The sequence below is a fragment of the Papaver somniferum genome, chromosome 5 (genome assembly GCF_003573695.1).
Source record: "Papaver somniferum cultivar HN1 chromosome 5, ASM357369v1, whole genome shotgun sequence".
Taxonomy (NCBI): Eukaryota; Viridiplantae; Streptophyta; class Magnoliopsida; order Ranunculales; family Papaveraceae; genus Papaver; species Papaver somniferum.
This window is the reverse complement of record NC_039362.1, coordinates 152,974,024-152,983,201: the sequence shown is the minus strand read 5'-3', so window position 1 is coordinate 152,983,201 and position 9,178 is coordinate 152,974,024.

Below are 9,178 nucleotides of genomic sequence, written 5' to 3'. Positions count from 1 at the left end.
GTCAGGTAGAGGTTTCCAATATGGAGATAAAGCGTATATTAGAGAAAACAGTTAATCCTAATCGGAAAGACTGGTCGTCTAGGCTTACTGATGCCTTATGGGCTTACCGTACTGCGTTTAAGACCCCCATTGGAATGTCACCTTATCGACTTGTGTATGGCAAGGCATGTCACTTACCTGTTGAGTTTGAACATAGAGCATATTGGGCTGTTAAGCAGCTAAATTTTTCACTAGACAAGGCAGGAGCCCATGGGAAACTCCAGCTCAATGAGTTGGAAGAGATTCGTAGAGATGCATACGATAGTGCTAAGGAGTATAAGAACAAAATGAAACTTGTGCATGATAATAATATTTTAAGAAAGTCATTTTCTCCAGGTCAAAAAGTTCTTCTGTATGATACCCGCTTGCATCTTTTCCCTGTGAAGTTACTTTCTCGGTGGACGGGACCTTTTTATTGTTCGCACTGTCTTTCCTCATGGAGCTGTTGAGATCGAGACACCGGATGGTAGTAATTCTTCGAAGGTTAACGGTCAGAGATTGAAACCCTTTTTAGATCTCTTTCCTACAGGTGATGTTGAGGAGGTCCCTCTAGAGGACCCTGTTTACCCTTGATTAACCATCGAGGCGATTGTATGTTGTATATTAGTTTTTGATTTCTTTCTTCACCCAGGTACTATCTTTCCGACTTCTCTCTTTACCGATTCCTCATGTTACTTTACTTTTTGGTATTGCTCTTTCATTAGAAACATTGAGGACAATGTTATATTTAAGTTTGGGGGTGGGGAAGAAACTTTTTGTTAGATTTTAGTTGCAATAAATAAACTCCAGAGCCTAGAAATTTATGCTTACTAAAGTTGGCAGTAACCAATCTAAGTGGATGGGAACATCTTGGTTATAGGAGTTGAGGAACCAATCTGATTAGATGGAAACATCTAAAGAGTTTATTCATAAAAGCACAGAGCTCAGGTATTAGAATTAAAAAAAAAATGGTAGTTTCGCCATATCTCGTTGAATCCTAATCCTTCTGTTTTTATTTTTAAGTGACTTGGTGGGTCACATGATTCAAGTTGTTACCATTGCTAGGGTGAAATAGGGTGATTGAGATACCAAAAAATGAAAATATTGAGAGTTGAGACCAGACCATCAGACCAAACGGAATAAATTCAAATAAAGTCGACCACTGGTGCTCTTGTATATGCCAGTTGTGTTGACCTAGAGTTAGGTTTATCGACCACTGGTCCCCTTGTATATGCCAGTTGTGTTGATATTAGTCAGACCGGTATCTCAGTCCATTAGGATAGGTTCATCTTGGCAGAGGCCTTCAGACAGATATGGGAAACACAGTTCACTTTAAACATCTATTTTTTTCTCTTTATCCATCTTCTTAATCTTTCCATATGATTGGTTGACTCCGGTTATGATGTCTAGAAACTATCTGAGTAGAGCTCTGTCACTTATATATGAATTATAGTATGCTGAGTGCAAACTCATGTACAACAATTGGAATTTCGCATCAGGGTACTTCCTCCTATAGTCAATGTTTGTATGCAAACCAAGGAGATTCTTTAGTGCCTTCCAAGGTTCTGCGAAGATAGCTAGGGTCTGGAGTAAAGGTTTTGTGGGTACACCTCTGGTAAACCCTCCGGAGACAACACTCCGCCGCTAGGGACACCTAGCGGTTTAAAGGCTTGCTGTGCTAAGTGTAGTCATTTTATTTCCAAGATTAGTTTTACTCGAGGACTAGCAAATAATAAGTTTGGGGGTATTTGATAGACGCATTTATGTGTCTATATTGTCCTCAATTTTTTGTATTGTTAGTACTCGATTTCGTACTTATTATGGTGTTTTTTGTATTTGTAGGTATTTTTGGGAAATAAACATTTTTGGAAAATTCGGCTTGAAAAGTTGCTCGGGGAACCCCTGGAGAAAAGTACTACAGGCACACTCATTTTGGATAAGGGCACCCCCATGCACCCCTGTTGTTAAAGGCGCCTATGTTTTGGATCAGGGCACCTCTTCTTCTTCATTTCAAATTTCAAAATTGGCGGGAAGATAGTGCAGACGCAGGCAGAATTAGGGTTGAAGTTTTGATCGTGTTTTAGGGAGATTCAAGGGATGAAACTCATTGGGTTTGTCTATTTTGATCCAATAGAGCCAGTAATGGTCATCATTCATACCAGAATTGGCTAGAACGGTAGACATAAGGGTTGAGCATATTACCGGGTTTTCTTCCTGTAGGAAACTCTGTTAAGATTTTGATCACGTTGGAATGAGACTCGAGCACTGGATTTGGTTTCTTTGGGCCTGTTTGGACCAAACAGGGATGGTATGGTTGATGGTTTCGGTTAGAGTTGGCTGCATCGTGGGTTTGAAGCAAAAAGAACAGCACGTTCGTGGGAGAGTTTTCACGGGACTTTCTATGAATTTCCTGTGCTGCTGGGACTCTAATTCGTGTGCTGCACATGTATGGAGAACTCTGAGTTGCAATAGACGCGTGAAGGACTTAAAGAAGGATATAAAACCATAAGTTTGGAAATAATATATTCCCAAGTAATGGCTTTGCTGTGAGAGAATTTGGAGACATTATTACGAGATATTTTGAAGTTGTTGTGTATATAAAGCGTTTTTTGGCATCTTAGAGGGGTGACGGAGAGTTTGGGAGAGTTTTGGAGAAAACAGAGGCGATAATCAGAACCACCAAAAATATTTTTATGTTGTTTCTCATCTGAAGAACATACCATCCAAGACAGTCGTTTTTCAACAGTGGAAACGACACACAGGCGTGGGTCGTAGAACTACAGAATCAACGACAGTACTGTTCTATCGTTCTTTTCAGTTTGTAACAAATAAAACTGTTATAAACCCGGTTTTATCATTGTTTCTCCAATTTATCTTTGTAAACACCCTTTGAGAAATAAAAATGAATTTTGAGCGTGTTTCCATGATGATAAGCTAATTCTCGCGCAACCAAGGCAATGGATGAAGCTATATATGCATGAATGATTGGTAACAATTTTATTTTCTCTAATTTACAATTTATAATTCATTCAATCACCGCTTTTTTGGAGTTCTAAATGTTCACATAATTTTCTTAATTACTTGTGATTCAATTTGATATATTATACTTTGTTTAATCGATTGATAGTCAATTCTTAGGGAATACAATTAATATTTGGGAATATGTTTGATTATCTTTGAATTAAGAAATTAAGGACTTAAAGGATAGTTAGAGTTTTGAAACATATTTGGTATCGTTCATTCATGTGTAATAGTAGAATCTGGTGTCTTGGTTACTTTTAATATCTTGAAATCAATTTTGCAATAAATTTTCTATTTTTTAAGTTTTATAAGTCTAAAATATTTTGCTTTCACAAGTCTCAACGAACTTATAACTACAACTCAATTGAAAATCATATCAATTTGCGAGTTCGGAATTGCACAACCATAGTATAAATTGTTTGAAGAAGGAGTTTTTCCATATATATGTTTGTTTGTTACAGTGACTTGGTCACTTTTAATGTTCGGGAAAGCATGTGTTGTTTTCCAAATCTTGCTCATGATTTCTTTAAAGTTGAATGTTATTCCTACTGGGTACCCCTTTTAGGGATGATGTGCTCATCCATTCTCACTTTCAGTTTCAGAGACAGATCAGAGTTGCGCAGCAAAATCTTCGAGGAGTTGAGTCCGATTGTTAGATTATTTCGGCTATGTTTATTATGTTACATAATATATTCGAAAACCAAATGACTATCATATATGTATCATTTGAGAAGAGTTTCTTGTATATATATTTCTGAGCGGGGCTAGTTTTGGGTTAAATTTGTTGCAGATTTCTTAATTGAATGCTTAAGTAAATGATTTAGATTCTTAGTGCCTCTTTATTTTAGTTAATCTCTTGGATTCTTAGTGCCCGTCATAAGGTTGTTGACATGTGTGAGAATATCCAAAAGGTTCCGTGGGATATTGATCATAGCCAAAAGATTGGTTTTGATTATACCCATAAGATGGTTGGTAGTTGTCATAAGAATGAGATTGAAAACCATATTGATTACCACTGTCATATGTCTGATCTTGTGCTTCGTACATGTTATTTCCGTAAGGAAACATGATGACTCACAAGATAGAGAAAATCAAAATAAAAAATAAAAACAAAAACAAGCTAAACAAATAACAAATCAATTAGCAACTGCTCCCCGGCAGCGGCGCCAAATTTTGATGTGTGTCGTAAGTGCAACAAATTAATCAAGATATTTCCCACTAATTAACTAGTAATATAGCGGTAGCTGTGTAATTGATGTGTTATTTGATCAACAAAATTGTAATAAAAGAAAAACACAAAAAGGGGGATTGTTTGATTAAAGTAAAAAAGAAAAAAAAAACAAAGATGATTAAGGAATCATTTGCTGCCACTGAACATAAAATACTCGTTTATTCCTTGTTAATTTTCTGTTATCACCAACCGTACAATAGCAATAAGCTCTGCTATCCCCCGAATTCTTGTTGTCACTGGATACAGAAGCGCTCGACTACCAGATTCTATCCATCTGAGCCACTATGAATAAGCTCTCAAGGTCTAACCCATCGAATGCATTACGTTTTGTGAATTAGGTTGATCCTAGCATCATATGCATAAGCTCGGTCTGCTTACTAGTATCATCTCTGTACACAATTGCTTAACAAAATCCCTTTATCAGCTTTTGCGATATACTACTTGTGTATGAAATTGAGTGACTATTACATGTATCACCAATCCCAATACTAGTAGAAGAACTACTATCAGGTCAACTCAAATGGCCAATTGAATAACCCAATAATAATCTTAGACACTAAAATTATTAGAGACAATCGACAAGAAAATTAAACTCAAAATAAACTTGTAAAAATAATTAAAGTTTCATTAATCAGGACTTTGAAATCATACCTTAATCAGTGAAAATTTAGCTACACATGGATTTACTGAAACTCATAAAAAATATATGAAATAAGGAAGAAGAAGATAGCTTGGTTTCCCCCTAAAGGGGTAAACCCTAGATATGAAATAAAACCTTTCCTCTCGAATTTCTTCTGTATTTTTCTCTCCCTCAAAAGTTGTTTTAATTCTCTTTTGTAGCTCTGGATGCTTTATACAGGCCTCAGTTAGCCTCGTACGATCCACAAAAGTCGTATTTGATACACATTGAAAGTCGGTGAGAAGAATTTCTCGGTTGAAAAACTAATAGGGTGTTAGTCCTCAAGAGAGTTGGGAGAGTTGGGTGTAGTTTGGTTTTTTCCTGTTAGTCGTGGGGGAGTTCAAAGGAGTCTCTCGAAATCTCTGTTAGTCGTGGGAGAATTTAGAAGAGTCTCCCAAACTCCCTAGAAAACCCTGTTAGTCGTGGGGGAGTTTGAAAGAAACTCTCAAACTCCCTGTTAGTCGTTAAAATTAGAATGCTAGGGAGTTGGTGTTTTTGGGGGAGTTCTGGGGAGTTCTAGAGAGTTTATAGTGTATTTTTTCCTCACTCCAAATCTCTCAAAAAAGTAGAGATTTCTGGAGAGTCTCTCAAACTCCCCACACTCAAAACACCAAACTCTCTCAAACTCCCCACACTCTCTTACATTCCCTCAAAATCCCCAAGATTCAAAATACATTAAACTCCCCCAAACTCACTCGTGGACTAACCCCCTATAAGTGTTGCCCGTCCCGTGTGAAGGGAAGCATACTAACACAGTACTCCTGGCTTGTAATTGGCTATGGATTTCAGCAGACCCCAAGTGATACATCGTGTCTTCTTGAGAGCCGATGGTACATCTTGCTTTAATGATCCATGTTGCAGCAAACTCTTGTCTTCTCGTATTCGCTGCTCGGAAATCTTTTCCATTACGCGTAAGAATCATTCCGTTCTGATCTTAGAAATCTTGTTGGCATATCTCTACCTGAATAAGGAAACTAGTTCCCTGTTCTCCGCAGACTCTTCCAAACACACAGATGGTCGAGAGAATAACTCCTCTGTTTTGCCTTCTACTCGGTCCCACCTCTCTTCACAGAAACAACAGTTGAAGCTCCTTCTCGTCCCTGACTCTCGTGATTATCAGCACACTTCATCACCGGAAATATCACTACCATCTCCACTAACACCAACTCCATTCTTGAGTAGCAACTAACGCTCCTTATCTTCTCCATCATCTCTGCGTCATTCATTCTACGTAGCCAACTCGTACAAGCACTTTTCTATCAATGGCAGCTGCCATATTCTCAACAGCAACCTCTCATCACCGATCATCAACCCAGCAACAGCCTTTCTCGTCTTCGACTTCCTCTCGAGCTCAAACCTATTCGACCACATCAACAACAACCTTTAACAGCAACTCGTTCTAACTTGAGTCCTCATTATCACAACATCATCCTTCTTCATTTAACCACCATCATTTCCGGCATTCACATCTTCATCCATTAAATCGTGTAGCCCATCAATCAATTGCAGCAAACCATCACCAACGTCATCATTCTCTGTTAGGCTTCATCCGTCTTCTATATAGCTTCGAACTTGCCTATCATCCATGCTTAAATGCGTCGTAAAGATAACTGCCGTGAACCGGAGAGAAAAGGAAGACCACTTGCATGAGGAAGAAGATGGTAGCCCCTAACAGAAATAGGGGTGTTTTTAGTAGTATTTGAACTATGACTTCCCCCCAGTAAATGACTTGACTGCCTTCAGCAGTTCCTTTAAAACAGGTCACCCTTTAACAAAATGACTTCCCCTTAACGTACAATGGGAGTGAAATAGCACCGTGAAAATGATCACTTTGCCCTTTTAGTCTTCTTAGTTCTTGTTTTGCTCGTAACTTCTTCATACGAACTCAGAATGACTCTGTTCTTTCGCCATTGTCTTCGTCATCCCTTCCTCTACGAAATGATGACTAGAAATCCTCCATTTGAATGAGTTCCACTGGGTCTTTGGCCCTTCTTCACTTGTGACTTCAATTTTGTAGCTATTTCCACTTCTTTTGGATGATTCATCTAATAAAACACAAATAATAGAAAAAAGCGTAATATACAACAATTTGCAAGAAAACCAACAGATACTAGCATGGAATTAATACCAAATATATGTGAAATATGCGCTTATCAAGTTTCCATTCATTTGTTATTTTATTCTTCCTTCATTAAGTGAATCCTATGGGTAGTCCCCAAATGAAGACTATCTCTTTCATATGAAAGAGTACTCGTCCAGTGGAAAGGGTGCTCGTCCAATAGAAAGGGTGAAGCTTCTATGGTCAAAATTGAAACAGAGCACTACACGCGTAATCATCTCCCTTTTAGGATTTTTTTTTCGAAATTTATTAATAAAATAATGGTTGGAGGGAAAATTTTGTTTTAAAAAATTGATTTTCGAGCATTCACGGGGGACAGTCCCTCGTGAGATAGTGAAAAGCATTATAGACGGGGGACTATCCCCGTCCCAACCCAAAAGATTTTTAATATACGGGGGACTGTCCCCCGTATAGTTTTTTTTTCTCAAACGGGGGACAGTCCCCCATCTAGTGCACACTACCGACCACTCGTTCATGCAAACGAGTGTATGAACGCGTTGGGGTGGAAGTGGAGTAACATTTTCTAATTAGAGCAAATTGGTAGTTCACTCCTACCAATGAAAGAGTGACACCATACGTAAGATTTGCTCTTAGTACAAGGAGTTTTTGTTCTCTCTAGTTATGCGGAAAGTGCAATATCAAAGCACTGTAGACTCAACCACCTAACATTATTAGTAGTGTGCATTTATGCTGGAAAATTGGGCAAAGTAAGATGATGAAAACACTGACAAAGATGTTGTACTTGAGGATCTTAATAATTCTTTTAGACATTAATTGGATCTTTCCAAATAATTCAACTGTATTGAATTCAAGGTTTGTACTCCCTTACTTAAAGAAATTAGAATACTGATGATGCCAAAGAGGAAAAAAAAAGAAATTAGAAGTCAGAAACTTGTTGTGATTGATGGGTAGCACATGACATATTCTTCACTTTTCAGAAGTGTGAACCGCAGCTGAGATGTTCTTAAGAAATGCAAAAGTTTTTTCCCTTTCTTTCCTTGCTAACTCTGCTTGCTGAAGAACAGTACTTAACTGACTAAAAACCTCGTCAGCAGTATCCTACAAAAGAAAGGGGGTGAAAGGAAAAGTTAGCCAGTGCATCAACAATAATCAACCACAAGATTACAACATCTTGACAGGATGTCATTCAAATTTCAAACATGCATGGGGTTGACCAAAATATAACAGTTCGACATCATTATACTAAAAAGATTACTATCGGATAAGAAGAATGACACAAGTCATCAAGAGGATGGTCTCCATGGTAAACGCTGAGAAGGTCTCGCGGAGGAGATCCCGGAAATTACCTATGGCAGGCAGTAATACATAACACGTTCATAGAAATGAATGATAAAACAAATGTTTAGAGTTGCAAAAGTTTGAAACTTGGCCATATTGCTAAAGGGTTTCATGTGAAATTGAGAACTAAATAGTAAATACGCATTTAGTAGAGTGGTTAAGGGAGTTGCCTCTCTATAGCCTTTAGAAGCCTTCAAGGGTTTTAACCCTCTTCCTCATGCTTTACAGTGGTTCAACAGAAAATAAGGATCTTATACCACTATTTGTTGGATTTTGATCCAACCCAAGATGTCGCGGCCTTGTAAGGTCACGCAAACAAATGTACATACAAATAATACTGGAATTAAGATAAATGCTTCATGCTTCTCGAGAGGAGAAATTGATCAGGGGTTGACATGATCATTTCAGCAAGGAAAAAAAATGAAAAGGTAGTAGGAGAGGTAGGAGTTAAATACCCTTGTTTCCTGCATTTCATCGAGTCTCCTTTCCTGAAATAACATATTGAAGTTTTAGGATGTAACACCTAACAAATACAGAATGGAGATAATACATATAAGGTAGCAATAGAGGGGTAACCCACCAAATGATGGAATTTGAGGGTCAGAGTGGAGAACATGGACTACGGTTCTCCACCGCAGACAATCAGTTCAATAAGTTTCACTTAACTGACAGACAATCAGCAAGTCAAGTGAGTTTCATCTAAAAACAAGAAAACCAGGAGTAATTATGTTGGGTGGAGAAGCTGGTGGATAATGCCTAACATTGTTGTTACGGTCTACATGCAGCAGCAATCAATGGACCATGTTTTAGT